Here is a 16,696-nt window from a genome sequence, read left to right as displayed (position 1 = left end):
TGTGTAAGGATTGTTTTTCTGTTTTTCTTAATGGCCTGAGTTCCTTGACATCTGGTTTCCAGAGCATCCCAGATTTGTTTAGCAGTTTTGCACCCAATTACCCTATTAGACATTGCATTGTCAAGAGCACTGTGCAAAAGGTGTTTCACCTTTGAGTCTTTACTAATTGACAGGATGTCCTCAGGGGTATAATCTTTCTTTTCTTTTGGGATCATCTTCTGAGGTTCATCAGCAAGCCCAACAGAGAGCTTGGTGGGCATATGTGGTCCATCAAAGATCCTGTCAAGATATTCTGGATCAACAGAGTCTAAGAATATTATCATTCTCTCTTTCCAGACTGGATATTCAGATGCCTTAAGGATTGGAACTCTAAAGGATGAAGCTTGTGATTTTTCAGACATGATTGTGTTTAAGATCTCACTGTAGTAATCTTAACAGAGCTGGCTCTGATACCACTTGTTAGGTCCTATAAATTCACTATATAATCTGATATAGCTATCACAATCTGTAACACAGTAAGACAATATAAGAGATTGAAAGCAGTAAACTCTTATATTCACAAAGCTTTGAAGGTTACAAAAACTCTCTCAGTGATTTATATTGTATCACTAAGAGCTGCTAGGGTTCTTAACAATATACTCGATAACTCAACTCCTATAGAGTAACCCTAATCTGTGTTTATATAGACACAGTTACAAAATCAATCTCTGATTTGATATCCTATAAATCAGCTAATAAATCTATCAATCAAAGATTGCTCCAGTTTTCTGTTTAGTTTCCATAGTCAGCAAATCACTCCTCAGCTTCTATCCTTCCTTGAAGTATATCCGCTTCTGAGCTCTTTCCACGTGTAAACTCTGTCGAGTCTTGACTATGTAAACTCTGATCAGACTTTATTAAACTCTGTCAGACTTTGCTAAACTCTGATCAGCTTCCAGTTTAAACTCTGATGATTCCTGTTCTAAAACAAACCTTAAGAACATCAGTAATCATCAATTATATCTAACATATATGTCTAACCCAACCTTACCCTTCTCATATTGGGTTGGGTTGGTTCGGGTCGGTTTGATCAGTTTGGAATTTTTATATTATAATGTCAAAAAAATTAAGGACTGGACTTGTGAAAAGTAATAAACAATTAATTGTTTTGTTTGTGATATGATAATATAAAATTTTATATTTTTATAAATAGAAATAAAAATAGATACTCCTTCTGTTTCAATTTATATGTCCACTTTTAAGAAAGGAAGTTTTTTCCAATTAGTTGTCTACTTCAACTTTCATATTTCCAAAATCAACTCTACTTCACATATGTCTTTATCTATATTTCCTAGATAAATCTCATTGCACATATTATGGGCATAATGAGTCTAAAAACCAAAGTAATAAAATATTTATATATTATGAATTATATGGATGCACTTAATACCAGGAAGCTTGATGTTTAAAAAAAACACTCTGCTAACTTGATGTCATTGACATTCTAGAACATAGCTAACAGGTGTACTAAAAGAAGCTAGCATGAATTAGACAAATATTACTTAGCAAAACAAATTAAAATATTGAAATACAATCAAATGAGAGTGCACAAAAGAATTTGCATGCACTATATTGTAGCATCACTAGATTCAAACATAAAGATGATGTGAGGAAAATTAATTTATTTGTTTTGTATATAAACGGGTTGAGTTGGGTTGGTTAAGGGTTATAATATGTTGAAACCTAACCCAACCCAATTTATTCGGGTTTTTTTAAAATGAACCCATTTAACTATCGGTTTTGGACGGTTCGGTTTAATCGGTTCAAAAGAGTGTTGGTTTGGGTCGGATTTCGCGGGTTGGGTCGGTTATGTTCACCCCTACCGGACAGGGTATCCTCTCGTTGGATTTGCTTATATCACATTTCTATTTTTAATAGATTTGTTGGATATTTCAACTAAGGTAAATTTTAATAGATTGTTTTTTTTATGACGAATTTAATGTAATTTTGATTTTGCGCGGATTATTATTAAAATGTTAAAGAGTTCATGTAAATTTTTTAGGATTTAACTACAATACTTAAAAATTTCATGGATTTCGATGGGATTTCAAAAAACTTAAAATACACCGAGAAATCTTATAAAATCCATCATTTTATGGAATCCAAAAAAATTCACCGGCATTTGAATATAATCATATTTCAAAAGATTTTAAACAATCCTAATTGAATACCATCAGGTTTTAAAGTATAATTTATAATCATGATTGAATACCACCAGATTTTGTAGCATAATTTAAACTCCCAAATGAATACCTCTAAATTTAATGGAATTTAAACAATCCCAATTGTGTACCATCATATTTCATGAATGAAAAAAAATCCTTTAAAATCTCAATCGAATATACCCCATAATTACTACCCCTTCAGTTGCAACCATTTCTTTATGGTTTCCTTTTTGGATATCCCATCCAATTATTTACATTTCAAAACTTACCAAAAATAGTTAATAGGTTCCATCATTTTCCACTTTTCTTCTCTTTTCACGCTACTTTTACTCCACTATCTCCCTTTTACACATTAAAAATCAATGGGTCAACCACTTAATGTAATAACCCGGATTTTTAAAAATATTTTTCTTAATATTATAAATGATTTTCTTAAAAAGAAAGGAATAAGATTTAATATTTTATTCCAGTTTAATGAGTTTTCAAAGGTTTATATTTAAACCCCGGGTTATTGTATTATTGATAAATAATTGTATTTTCAAAATGGATTTTTATATATTGTTTTGAAAATTCTGTATGAATATTATGTGAATATATGTGTTATGTGATTAAGTGGTATTGGTGAATTTGTTTGTTAATTAGTTATGATTAATTATTAATATTATATGATTAATATATGAATTTTTGTGAATTTTATATTATCTAGTTTATTGAGCTGAATGCTCGTATGTGTTCGTAATTGAGATATTTCAATTTCTATATGCTCAGGAGAAAATATAGTTTATTTGGATATTTTTATATTGATTTATGGAATGTTAGATGATTTTATAATCGATTTACGGAGTTAATTGTGTATATTTATATTTATTTATTAATTATTTGACTTCCGTAAAACCGTCCACTCGTAACGAGGTAGCAAATTTTCTTCCCGGAAGTTTCGAGAAAACTCACCATTAGCCTAATATCAATATTCCGGACATTTTTCGTGTTTTGACTTTTTCGATCCGGAGTACGGTTTTCCCTGGAGCCGGTCCGGCGGAGCTTTTCGGTATTCGATAATTATCCATTTTGTCTCGATAAACGTGAACCGAGATATTTTCTTCATCCTTATCATGTAATAATTGCAATGGGACCCGCAGACCAATAATTGAGTTAAAAAGCCCCGTTTTGATGATTATCTTGAAAACTAGTACCGATTGGACCCCACTTTCTTAATATAAAGTTATTAAATACGTATTTTCATGCCATATACGATCCAAAGGGGTACCAATTATTTGTAAATATAAATATACCTTTCTAGAGCTGATTTTCACCCGTAAAATCATTTCACCAGTTTCTCTGCACGAATACCGAGAGAAACCGAGCGGTGTTCTTCGTGTTCTTCATATTCAAACGTGGATTTGAAGGCGTTATTGGAGTCGGAATCAAGCGTGCGAGTAGTCAAATCGAAGATATCGAAGAGTAGAATCCATATCAATGATCAAAAACAACATGAGATTCACAGGTAGGGAGTAATTGGGGTTTTAAAATTCGAATTACTATGATTTAAATAGTGAATTTTTGCAAACGTGTTTGTTTGATTGTTTTGATGATTCCATGTTGTAGAGCATGTTTTTCTCGTCGTTTTGGTATATTATATGTTAATTTTTGAGTTCAATAACACCTCGAAAAGTCAGTTTAATCTTTGAAATTGAGTGTTCTTGGTGTTCTTGCGTTTTCCGCCGGAAATTTTGAGTTTTCGCCGGATTTTTCATTCGGTTGAATCTGGGCAGTTTTGAAGGTCACCATAATGATCAGCTTGTTGTGGGGAGTAGTTTTACATGCTTAGTGAGGGTGGAGGAGGTCGTTTTCGAGTGGATCGAAAATTTTAAGGTTCGCCGGAGACGAACCTTTGATTTGGTTTTCCGGCTGATTCATGGAACCACTGCTTAATTGGTTGATATATTCGAGTTCCTGGTGTTGATTACTATAAAACTGCACTTCATGGTGAGATTCTGGGCTGGTTTAAACCACCAACGGTGGCCGGCGACGGAAAGGGGGGCGGCGACTGTATAATTACAGTTTAGCCCCCTAACTTATAGAGGTGGTGAAGTTTCACCACCGAGTTTTCATTTCTGACAAAGAGCCCCCTGAACTTTTGAAATGTTGCAGTTTAAACCCTGCGACAAAGTTTTAAAATTTTACACTTTAAACCTTTTGATTTTAATTTTCAAAAATTGTTTTTATTTATTTATTTTAATTCCAAAAATAGTTTTTAATTATATTTTTATTCAAAAATAAATCTAATTTGATTTATTAATTAATTTTAATTAGTAATTAATTATTTTAATTGGTCAATTAATTTAAATATTAATTGATTAATTGTTTTGATTAATTATTAATTGATTTTAATTGATTAATTAATTGGATTTAATTAATCCTTTTTGATTTAAAAATTCCGAAAAATAGTTTCGAGCTTTAAAATATTTTTCTAAATTATTTTCAAGGCTCGATAATTGTTTATGAATGGTTTCCAGTCCAATTTTAAGTATTGGGACTTGATTATTTATCTGAAAAGTGATTCTTTTATCGATTTTAATTCCGAAAAATGTTTAAAAATTCCAGAAAATTCCCGAAAAATCATTTTAAACCCAGGAATTGATTTGACATCAAGTGGGATGGGAGACTTAATGTGTAATGTGTTGTCTGCTATCGGTGTAAGGTATTATATGTTGAGAGCGGAGTCAGAAAACGGTTTTGACCATATCTTTTGATCTGTAGGTCGGAATCAAGTGAAACGAAAGAGAGATAAAAGCTTATAAAGTCTAGTTTGATATGACATAATAATATGATGGAGTCGAGAATGTGAATAATTGTTGTTAAATGTGCCGAATGTGATTATGTGTTATTGGATTGTTATTAATTAATGATTACGTGATATATATGTCTATTCCTGATATTATGTACGTGATAAATGACTTATATGACATAGTGTCATGATTTGATTAATATTGGATAAGAACGTATGGATTATAGTGACTGGATTTGATTGGTTGGTTGTTGATTGAGAATAGGATAACATGTGGATAGTCCTACAAATAGACGAGACGCTGTCAAATTATCGATAGGATTTATATGATAATTGATTTGTGATATGTTAGGTGGAATATGACTTGACTATATGGTAGAGTCAAAGCATGATTACGTGTTAAGTGATATGTGATAAGTTTAAAGGGGTATATAAGTGGGTATCGATATACGTGATATGTATATGCGATATATTGTTTAGTGACTATAGTATTATCTTATTCTCGTAAAGGATTGGGAGGAGACTTGTACGCTCGAAGACGTCAGGAAGTCGGAATGGTATTGCAAAGCGAATAAGGGATGAATCGAGTAAGCGAAGCGATGTGGCGAATAGAGTATAGCTAGAGATGGTCTAGAGATTATGAGATGCATAGATTGCGAAAGTGGAAAGATGAGAATGAGCTGTGAGACGGGAGTCAGATTTAAGGCAAGTATCCTATACCCTTCTTTTGGATATCTTGCAATTATTCTGATCCATTCTTTTCGAATGTGTTGCAAATATTCGTTCCTCTCCTTTTTATATTTGAAAGTGTAAATATTTTATCCATCCTTTTCTAATCCTCAAAAAATTCAGATAATTCCAGTTTTACAAATTAATTCGAAGTTCCGATTGTCATTGAAGCATGTGTTGCTCAGTGATGATTAGAACCTAGAATGACTTGGGATCTTCTTGATTATTCAACCTGCCATTGTCATGCTGGTTTAGCAGGCTAAAGTCAGTTGCTTAGCCGATAATGGAGGATACTGAATAGTTAAGGATTTCCTGGACCATGATTTATGGAAGGATGGACTCTGGTTTATGAAAAGTTGATTATCAAAGTTTGATTTGGAATTATTCTATCATTGATATTGGGTGTGGTTATGTTCTGTTGTTATACATTGACCTGTTATTGAATTATAGAATTGGATTATTGTTTTTATATAAACCTGTGGACCAGATTCGTGGTCATGTTAGGCCAATGAGTGCCTTGGATCCAGTGATAGAGCATGGCGGGGCCTGCTCGGGGTTAGTGCGGAACTGATCAGCTGCCTAACCTTGGTTTTAATTAAAATGTGATAGTCCAATTCAATAATTCTTTGGAAAGATTGAATTTCTCAGTTTAAATGATGCAAGGTATTGTAAATCATTCTATGCAATACCATGAACTCATGAACTCAGGTTGAATCCTCTTATATCTTGAACTCGTGAACTTCTGTTATATCATTTCAGAATTATCATTGTTTATTATTACTTGCTGAGCATTGTTGCTCACCCTTGCTATTCCTTTCTAACCATTTCAGAAAGGCTTAAAGATGAGATGATTGGTTGAGATTGTGAATAAGGCTAATGCTAGACGAGGAGACAGAGTTGAGGATCCAGTGGTCGAGGAGTGTTCAGGAAAGTGATGAGGTTGGTGCAAGCTAGAACGGTGCTATAGGGATTCAAGTGTAAGTCGGAGCTGGAAGAGTTAACAGTGATTCTTCGTATCGAAGATGATCTGATTTGGTAAGAATTGTTGTGTTAGTGGTGGATTCTAATTTCAATACTGTAACCTGGAAGCGATCCTGTTGTTTTTGGGGGTTTAAATGTTCTATTTCGAATCATTTATTAAAGTTTAAAGATTTTCTGGAAATTCTTTTATGATGGTTTTCAAGTCTGGAATTCAAGTTTTGAAATCATTTGAATTATGTTCTTATTCAAATCTTTTAATAAATGTTTCCAAGTTTTAAATTCTTTTGGATTTTCATTATTTTTAAATAAAAATACAGGGTTTCAAAAGTGTTTTAAAAAGGTTTTGTGTGGTGACGTCAGAATCCAGACCCCCGGATTCTGGGGCTGTCACAGTTGGTATCAGAGCAACAGGTTATAAGTATTTGAAATTAGAACATAGATCATAGTTATAGGTTCTCTAGAGAAGAATGTTGGGTAACCTCGTATAGGGGTGTTGTGAGACTATTTAGAGATAGTCTAGAGATGTGATGGAGGTATAGAATCTGGTTAGACGATTAAATTGAGTGTATAGGTTTAAAGAGATTAGGATTCTTAAGTTTAGACATATGATTTCTAGTATGTGGATTAATTGAGATGGTGCATTGTGGGAAAGGTCAGTATTAGACCTATATAGAAAAGGTTGATAGTGAATGACTGAGTTGAGAATGGTGAAAATGCAGAGTTCAGAGTATTCTGACTATACTGCATAGTTGAAAATTGGATTATTGTATTGATTTGAGGATGATATAAATGCATGGTTCATAGTATGTTGACCATGTCAGATATTTGGAAGATGTATATTGTTTTGAGTGAAGATATGAAGAGTAAGTGTAGAATATGAGTTGTATTGGATTAGAAGGAGAGATTGGTAGATAGAGGTTGATAGGTGAGAAGTGAATGATAGAGAGTACGTGGAATTGAGTCCAGTTATTAGAGATGATGCCTACGAGTAAGTTAGAACGTTAGTCCTCGACGACAATGCTTCGAGCTAATCGGGATTTCAAATGGCATCAAGGTGGGCCCATAACCCACAGGTTGATGATCCAGACAATCGAAGATATGTTACGTGTTTGTGCTATGGATTTCAAAGGCAACTGGGATAAAGTAGAAGAATGTAAACTACATGGGCCAGAGTTGTTACGGACGATAACGTCTACAATGACATCTTACGAGGCTATTACGAGTCAAATCGATTGATCATCAAGAACGTTGAAAAGAAGACATATATCGTACAATGATTTATTGAAGTAAAGTAGGAACCTGAGAAGACCTTGGCAATACCTCTCTTCAACTAAAGATTCTTTTGATTGTTTTATCATCAGTGAGATATTATCATGATATCTTTTCCACAAAAGTTTTGATAAATGAGATCTTCAAATTCTCAAATTCTAAGATGACATTGATATTGATTATTGATATGAGTTGGAAAGCAAAGAGGTGTGATAAAGGTTTGTTGTGAAGAGATAGTGATGTTCCTTGATATTGTTTGACATTTCTTGACATTCCTTGATATTCTTTCATCATCCTTGATATCCCTTGATGTTCTTTGATATTCTCGAGATTCTTTGATATTCTTTGAGATTCCTTGGATTCTTTCAATTTGATTGGGATGAACAACCCTATTTATAGGGGACACAAGGTATACCTGTCTGTGTGATAGGAGTTAGATGGGACGCCATCACTTGTGTGTGTTGTGATTACAAGAAGGTTAACAACCTTTAGTAGTGTCTAATATGGACACGCAACATTAAGTTCAATTGATCGTATCGATCTCCCAGTCACTCTTGTATTCCAATGTGACCTAATTTCAAAACATCTTGTTCTTTCAAATTTCTCCAAGATTGATTCTTGGGAAATAAATTTTGTAATTGTGAAAGTTTGATTCTCCTATTTCTTTAAAGTCAAAGGTATGCCAAGGTTGATCAAAAGGTGGATGACGATACGATATTACGAAGTGTGTACGTTTTAGTTTTCTTCGGAGGATTCCGAGGACGGAATCCTTATAAGGGGGGTAGAATGTAATATCCCATATTATTAAATTCAGATTTTATTATTATAAATCTATTTGTCTAAATATTATTGTTGGCTTTAGTTGAAAAGTGAATTGATTATGTGAAAGTTTTATATGATTATACTTGTGTGTGGATGGATATGGATTTTACAGATTATGCGTCCTCCTTCTTTCTCTGATTCCGAGGACGGAATCCCTATAAGGAGGGTAGATTGTAATAACCCGGATTTTTAAAAATATTTTTCTTAATATTATAAATGATTTTCTTAAAAAGAAAGGAATAAGATTTAATATTTTATTCCAGTTTAATGAGTTTTCAAAGGTTTATATTTAAACCCCGGGTTATTGTATTATTGATAAATAATTGTATTTTCAAAATGGATTTTTATATATTGTTTTGAAAATTCTGTATGAATATTATGTGAATATATGTGTTATGTGATTAAGTGGTATTGGTGAATTTGTTTGTTAATTAGTTATGATTAATTATTAATATTATATGATTAATATATGAATTTTTGTGAATTTTATATTATCTAGTTTATTGAGCTGAATGCTCGTATGTGTTCGTAATTGAGATATTTCAATTTCTATATGCTCAGGAGAAAATATAGTTTATTTGGATATTTTTATATTGATTTATGGAATGTTAGATGATTTTATAATCGATTTACGGAGTTAATTGTGTATATTTATATTTATTTATTAATTATTTGACTTCCGTAAAACCGTCCACTCGTAACGAGGTAGCAAATTTTCTTCCCGGAAGTTTCGAGAAAACTCACCATTAGCCTAATATCAATATTCCGGACATTTTTCGTGTTTTGACTTTTTCGATCCGGAGTACGGTTTTCCCTGGAGCCGGTCCGGCGGAGCTTTTCGGTATTCGATAATTATCCATTTTGTCTCGATAAACGTGAACCGAGATATTTTCTTCATCCTTATCATGTAATAATTGCAATGGGACCCGCAGACCAATAATTGAGTTAAAAAGCCCCGTTTTGATGATTATCTTGAAAACTAGTACCGATTGGACCCCACTTTCTTAATATAAAGTTATTAAATACGTATTTTCATGCCATATACGATCCAAAGGGGTACCAATTATTTGTAAATATAAATATACCTTTCTAGAGCTGATTTTCACCCGTAAAATCATTTCACCAGTTTCTCTGCACGAATACCGAGAGAAACCGAGCGGTGTTCTTCGTGTTCTTCATATTCAAACGTGGATTTGAAGGCGTTATTGGAGTCGGAATCAAGCGTGCGAGTAGTCAAATCGAAGATATCGAAGAGTAGAATCCATATCAATGATCAAAAACAACATGAGATTCACAGGTAGGGAGTAATTGGGGTTTTAAAATTCGAATTACTATGATTTAAATAGTGAATTTTTGCAAACGTGTTTGTTTGATTGTTTTGATGATTCCATGTTGTAGAGCATGTTTTTCTCGTCGTTTTGGTATATTATATGTTAATTTTTGAGTTCAATAACACCTCGAAAAGTCAGTTTAATCTTTGAAATTGAGTGTTCTTGGTGTTCTTGCGTTTTCCGCCGGAAATTTTGAGTTTTCGCCGGATTTTTCATTCGGTTGAATCTGGGCAGTTTTGAAGGTCACCATAATGATCAGCTTGTTGTGGGGAGTAGTTTTACATGCTTAGTGAGGGTGGAGGAGGTCGTTTTCGAGTGGATCGAAAATTTTAAGGTTCGCCGGAGACGAACCTTTGATTTGGTTTTCCGGCTGATTCATGGAACCACTGCTTAATTGGTTGATATATTCGAGTTCCTGGTGTTGATTACTATAAAACTGCACTTCATGGTGAGATTCTGGGCTGGTTTAAACCACCAACGGTGGCCGGCGACGGAAAGGGGGGCGGCGACTGTATAATTACAGTTTAGCCCCCTAACTTATAGAGGTGGTGAAGTTTCACCACCGAGTTTTCATTTCTGACAAAGAGCCCCCTGAACTTTTGAAATGTTGCAGTTTAAACCCTGCGACAAAGTTTTAAAATTTTACACTTTAAACCTTTTGATTTTAATTTTCAAAAATTGTTTTTATTTATTTATTTTAATTCCAAAAATAGTTTTTAATTATATTTTTATTCAAAAATAAATCTAATTTGATTTATTAATTAATTTTAATTAGTAATTAATTATTTTAATTGGTCAATTAATTTAAATATTAATTGATTAATTGTTTTGATTAATTATTAATTGATTTTAATTGATTAATTAATTGGATTTAATTAATCCTTTTTGATTTAAAAATTCCGAAAAATAGTTTCGAGCTTTAAAATATTTTTCTAAATTATTTTCAAGGCTCGATAATTGTTTATGAATGGTTTCCAGTCCAATTTTAAGTATTGGGACTTGATTATTTATCTGAAAAGTGATTCTTTTATCGATTTTAATTCCGAAAAATGTTTAAAAATTCCAGAAAATTCCCGAAAAATCATTTTAAACCCAGGAATTGATTTGACATCAAGTGGGATGGGAGACTTAATGTGTAATGTGTTGTCTGCTATCGGTGTAAGGTATTATATGTTGAGAGCGGAGTCAGAAAACGGTTTTGACCATATCTTTTGATCTGTAGGTCGGAATCAAGTGAAACGAAAGAGAGATAAAAGCTTATAAAGTCTAGTTTGATATGACATAATAATATGATGGAGTCGAGAATGTGAATAATTGTTGTTAAATGTGCCGAATGTGATTATGTGTTATTGGATTGTTATTAATTAATGATTACGTGATATATATGTCTATTCCTGATATTATGTACGTGATAAATGACTTATATGACATAGTGTCATGATTTGATTAATATTGGATAAGAACGTATGGATTATAGTGACTGGATTTGATTGGTTGGTTGTTGATTGAGAATAGGATAACATGTGGATAGTCCTACAAATAGACGAGACGCTGTCAAATTATCGATAGGATTTATATGATAATTGATTTGTGATATGTTAGGTGGAATATGACTTGACTATATGGTAGAGTCAAAGCATGATTACGTGTTAAGTGATATGTGATAAGTTTAAAGGGGTATATAAGTGGGTATCGATATACGTGATATGTATATGCGATATATTGTTTAGTGACTATAGTATTATCTTATTCTCGTAAAGGATTGGGAGGAGACTTGTACGCTCGAAGACGTCAGGAAGTCGGAATGGTATTGCAAAGCGAATAAGGGATGAATCGAGTAAGCGAAGCGATGTGGCGAATAGAGTATAGCTAGAGATGGTCTAGAGATTATGAGATGCATAGATTGCGAAAGTGGAAAGATGAGAATGAGCTGTGAGACGGGAGTCAGATTTAAGGCAAGTATCCTATACCCTTCTTTTGGATATCTTGCAATTATTCTGATCCATTCTTTTCGAATGTGTTGCAAATATTCGTTCCTCTCCTTTTTATATTTGAAAGTGTAAATATTTTATCCATCCTTTTCTAATCCTCAAAAAATTCAGATAATTCCAGTTTTACAAATTAATTCGAAGTTCCGATTGTCATTGAAGCATGTGTTGCTCAGTGATGATTAGAACCTAGAATGACTTGGGATCTTCTTGATTATTCAACCTGCCATTGTCATGCTGGTTTAGCAGGCTAAAGTCAGTTGCTTAGCCGATAATGGAGGATACTGAATAGTTAAGGATTTCCTGGACCATGATTTATGGAAGGATGGACTCTGGTTTATGAAAAGTTGATTATCAAAGTTTGATTTGGAATTATTCTATCATTGATATTGGGTGTGGTTATGTTCTGTTGTTATACATTGACCTGTTATTGAATTATAGAATTGGATTATTGTTTTTATATAAACCTGTGGACCAGATTCGTGGTCATGTTAGGCCAATGAGTGCCTTGGATCCAGTGATAGAGCATGGCGGGGCCTGCTCGGGGTTAGTGCGGAACTGATCAGCTGCCTAACCTTGGTTTTAATTAAAATGTGATAGTCCAATTCAATAATTCTTTGGAAAGATTGAATTTCTCAGTTTAAATGATGCAAGGTATTGTAAATCATTCTATGCAATACCATGAACTCATGAACTCAGGTTGAATCCTCTTATATCTTGAACTCGTGAACTTCTGTTATATCATTTCAGAATTATCATTGTTTATTATTACTTGCTGAGCATTGTTGCTCACCCTTGCTATTCCTTTCTAACCATTTCAGAAAGGCTTAAAGATGAGATGATTGGTTGAGATTGTGAATAAGGCTAATGCTAGACGAGGAGACAGAGTTGAGGATCCAGTGGTCGAGGAGTGTTCAGGAAAGTGATGAGGTTGGTGCAAGCTAGAACGGTGCTATAGGGATTCAAGTGTAAGTCGGAGCTGGAAGAGTTAACAGTGATTCTTCGTATCGAAGATGATCTGATTTGGTAAGAATTGTTGTGTTAGTGGTGGATTCTAATTTCAATACTGTAACCTGGAAGCGATCCTGTTGTTTTTGGGGGTTTAAATGTTCTATTTCGAATCATTTATTAAAGTTTAAAGATTTTCTGGAAATTCTTTTATGATGGTTTTCAAGTCTGGAATTCAAGTTTTGAAATCATTTGAATTATGTTCTTATTCAAATCTTTTAATAAATGTTTCCAAGTTTTAAATTCTTTTGGATTTTCATTATTTTTAAATAAAAATACAGGGTTTCAAAAGTGTTTTAAAAAGGTTTTGTGTGGTGACGTCAGAATCCAGACCCCCGGATTCTGGGGCTGTCACACTTAACCCACTTTTCTTTCTTTCCACTACTTTATACGTATTTCTTAACCTCCGTGCCCAAACCAAACGTAAGGAATTGACTGAGACGAGGAGTAAATTTTATATATCTAATTTGAATTATATTTATTTCGTATACCTCGTGCCGTGTACTAAAAGGTAAATACAAATACGACACTAAATTTCAGTTGTGTACTTTGTATTTATGTACTTTACGTGTCGTGTACTCAAAATGCAAACATAAATATTTATTTTTCGTCTCGTATGAAAAATTGTTGGGTCTATCCTTGTCCATCTATTCAACCCATCTCCAACCTCCATCTCTGTCCCCTTTCTCCCATCTCAATTCTCTATGTCTCTCCCTTGCCAATCTCAATTCCTAAGCGTCCCTTGTCCTTCCACAAAACACCTCTTCTCTTATCTTCAATTTTTTTTATCAATAAACATCATATTTTATATGTTTATTCTACAACAAAATCGAGTTTTGTTTCATAAAACTCGAAAAATCTATTTTAGTTTTTTCTGTTTCTTTTTGTTTAAGTTATTATTTGTGTGTTTGCGTGTCTCACTTTTGTTCGATGTGTCTCGCTTTATGTAGTGTGATGTTTGTGTTGAAAATGAATTTTACGGTGTACTGGGAGATCTGGAATTCTCGCATCAACAACACTTTCGACAGGTTTATAGCCGGTGTCCGGCAGGTTGATAATTAGGGTGCGTTTGAAACTGTATTGAAAATTGCATGTGCTCATCTCTCACACAAAATATCTGTTCATAACATGAGACCTCTAAACTCTTAACATCCATGAAATTATTGTGAGTGTCAATTGTGAAGCTACTCTTTTCAAGAGAGATGCAGACTGGATTGCCTGTGAAATCATTATATTTATTTTTATTTCTCAAAATATTTGTATTCAGTTAGTTAAACAATCCGGAAACAAAACGATTAATTATATAGCTCATTTATTTATTTTTCAACATGATTGCATAATCAATTGAGATTTATGTCGATTGAGTATTTTTCAAAATATTAATAAAATCTGCTCTAAATTTAACAAAAAAAAAAAACTCTTTCTAATTAAATCATACCACATATTTCTCTTCCATCGTACTCATCATGACCGGTGTCCGTGAATGAAGCTTTGTTTCTCTGCCATATAATTATTTATTTATTTCTGCATAACCCTTTTTATTTTAGATTTTTTGTGAAAGATATAGAATTTTCTTAAGTCACTTTTTTTATTAACTTTAATCCAAAGTTACAAAATTTTCAATATACAAAGTATCAGTTCAGGACATACAACCAGTGATCTTACAAAGTAAAACATAAGAACAGTTGAAACGAAATGAACAAGCATGAAATCTTAAAGTACAGAGAATTAAGTATAAGAAAATAGATAATCTCCTATGTAGCCAGCAGCAATATTCCTCTGAATATCTCGTGTCATCCTCAAACGAAGAGCCTGCAGATCATGTAATGTACTTGCAGCATTATGAATACGGGAGTCAACTGCATGAAGCTTCGAAAACTGAAGTTGTTCAATATAGTTCAGATGGTCCACCAGCCATTTTACTTGATATGATCTTTGCAAGTTAGCAAACAGATCTCTGTACTCCGCAATCATATAAGAATCAACCTCGGACATAGGAGTTTCGGTGAAGGCTTTCACTATGGCGCATAACATATTCAGCTTTGCTGTACAAAACCTCGGTCTATTTACAGCCATGTAGTTGAAGGTTTCTGGATACTTCCTCGCTATGCAGTCGAGTAGGCCTAAAAACTCCGAATTCACTTCACCAGGTTGCCATAATCCCAAATCATTGGCTACTCTGGAAGAGCTTGCCCAATCATTGCCTACTGTTCGCAATTGCTTTTCTTGCAGTAGAGCAGACGTCAGGCTAACTGGCAACGCATGTGGAGTCAACTCATGATCCTGCAGGAAAAAAATGGCAGAAAATTAATAGTACCAAAAATTAGACTCGAACATAATATAAGAAAATTGAAGATTATAAATAATTGTACCAAAAATTAGACTCGAACATAATATAAGAAAATTGAAGATTATAAATGAAACGAATTTTCAGTAAGTATTGAATTCACATTCATCCACACAACATCTGCATCTGCAAATTCATCTGTAAAATTATTTTATATCCTAGAAGTCGGATATTGCTTACGTTAGTATTTAATTTGGCGGAGAAATGATCAGTATGTCCAGCTGGCTCCTTCAAGTTGAGTGCCTCATTCTCACTTTTCAACGACGGGAGATTCAGTGCCTTTACTCCATCTGTACCAGTACACATTGTCTTAAGAGCATCCCATACTTCTTTGGCCGACTGCTTTTCGCCCAGTGACAATAGCAGTTCTTCGGGAATGGCCTGATAAATAGCTGCCATAGCCATTTTATCCTTTCTTAATTCCACAGGCACATTGGGGTCTTTAGGTTCTACAGCGTCCCACAGATCCTGGGCTTGCATGAGAACCTTCATTTTGATCGCCCACGCATGGTAATTGTTCCTTCCTAGCATGGGATAATTCAGGGGGCTGACGGATCCCTCCTTACTTTTTACTGACTCCATAACTATTTCTCGGGACATATATTTTGGCATTCGCCAGTGTAATCAATAATTATTGATCCGAGTGATAATAGAGAAACAAGTGAGCACAGATTTCAGATGATTCAAAGGACAAGAAAACACATGTTACCAGGTTAAAGGATAATGCTATATATACTCAGTAGATGCTAAAAGTCTGGAAGTTAAACTCCTACCAATTCTCCGACCCCTGAAACCCATTCAAATTAAATACCTACAATTTCTCTTACAACATTTAATTGGGTAAATAAATAGCTAAAACTTATTGCATAATTTTGGAACATCTCATGTTTTCCTAGAATTCAGTCCCACCCCATAATTTTGGTCCTGACTACCTAATAGTCTTTACAAAGCATCAGGGTTGCTACTCGTTAGAAGCTTGGTACTTTAGATTTAACCCGATAGTCGCCACTTGTTATTGCAAGCAGGCCCGGTGTAGGATGCAGCCCTTAAAGTGTTAGATATTATCAAGAATGGATTTTCTAGTGTGTGTCAATGGGCACACACTAAAAATCACTTTTTTGTTTAGGTGGTGGATTTTGATTGGCTCGCATCCCATTACTAATAATGGCCCGGCCCTGCATGCACAAAAATTCCCACCAATCAAAATCTCCCACCTATATAAAAAGTAG

General features: G+C 33.7%; 1 long non-coding RNA gene across 2 annotated transcripts; it reads left to right on the top strand.

The window, feature by feature from the left end:
- The first annotated feature begins 2,617 nt into the window (after positions 1 to 2,617).
- LOC135147206 (uncharacterized) lies at positions 2,618 to 14,419 on the top strand. 2 transcript variants are annotated; one of them, XR_010284710.1, is made up of 6 exons: positions 2,621 to 3,708; positions 5,503 to 5,697; positions 6,552 to 10,090; positions 11,885 to 12,079; positions 12,934 to 13,138; positions 14,071 to 14,419. It is a non-coding gene; the product is annotated as an uncharacterized LOC135147206 (long non-coding RNA). The 2 variants fall into 2 exon arrangements; XR_010284709.1 differs by lacking the exon at positions 14,071 to 14,419 and having other exon boundaries at positions 2,618 to 3,708; positions 12,934 to 13,265.
- Positions 14,420 to 16,696: the final 2,277 nt, after the last annotated feature.

This window comes from Daucus carota, chromosome 1 (genome assembly GCF_001625215.2).
Source record: "Daucus carota subsp. sativus chromosome 1, DH1 v3.0, whole genome shotgun sequence".
NCBI classification, from domain to species: domain Eukaryota; kingdom Viridiplantae; phylum Streptophyta; class Magnoliopsida; order Apiales; family Apiaceae; genus Daucus; species Daucus carota.
This window is presented reverse-complemented; position numbering and strand designations above follow the sequence as displayed.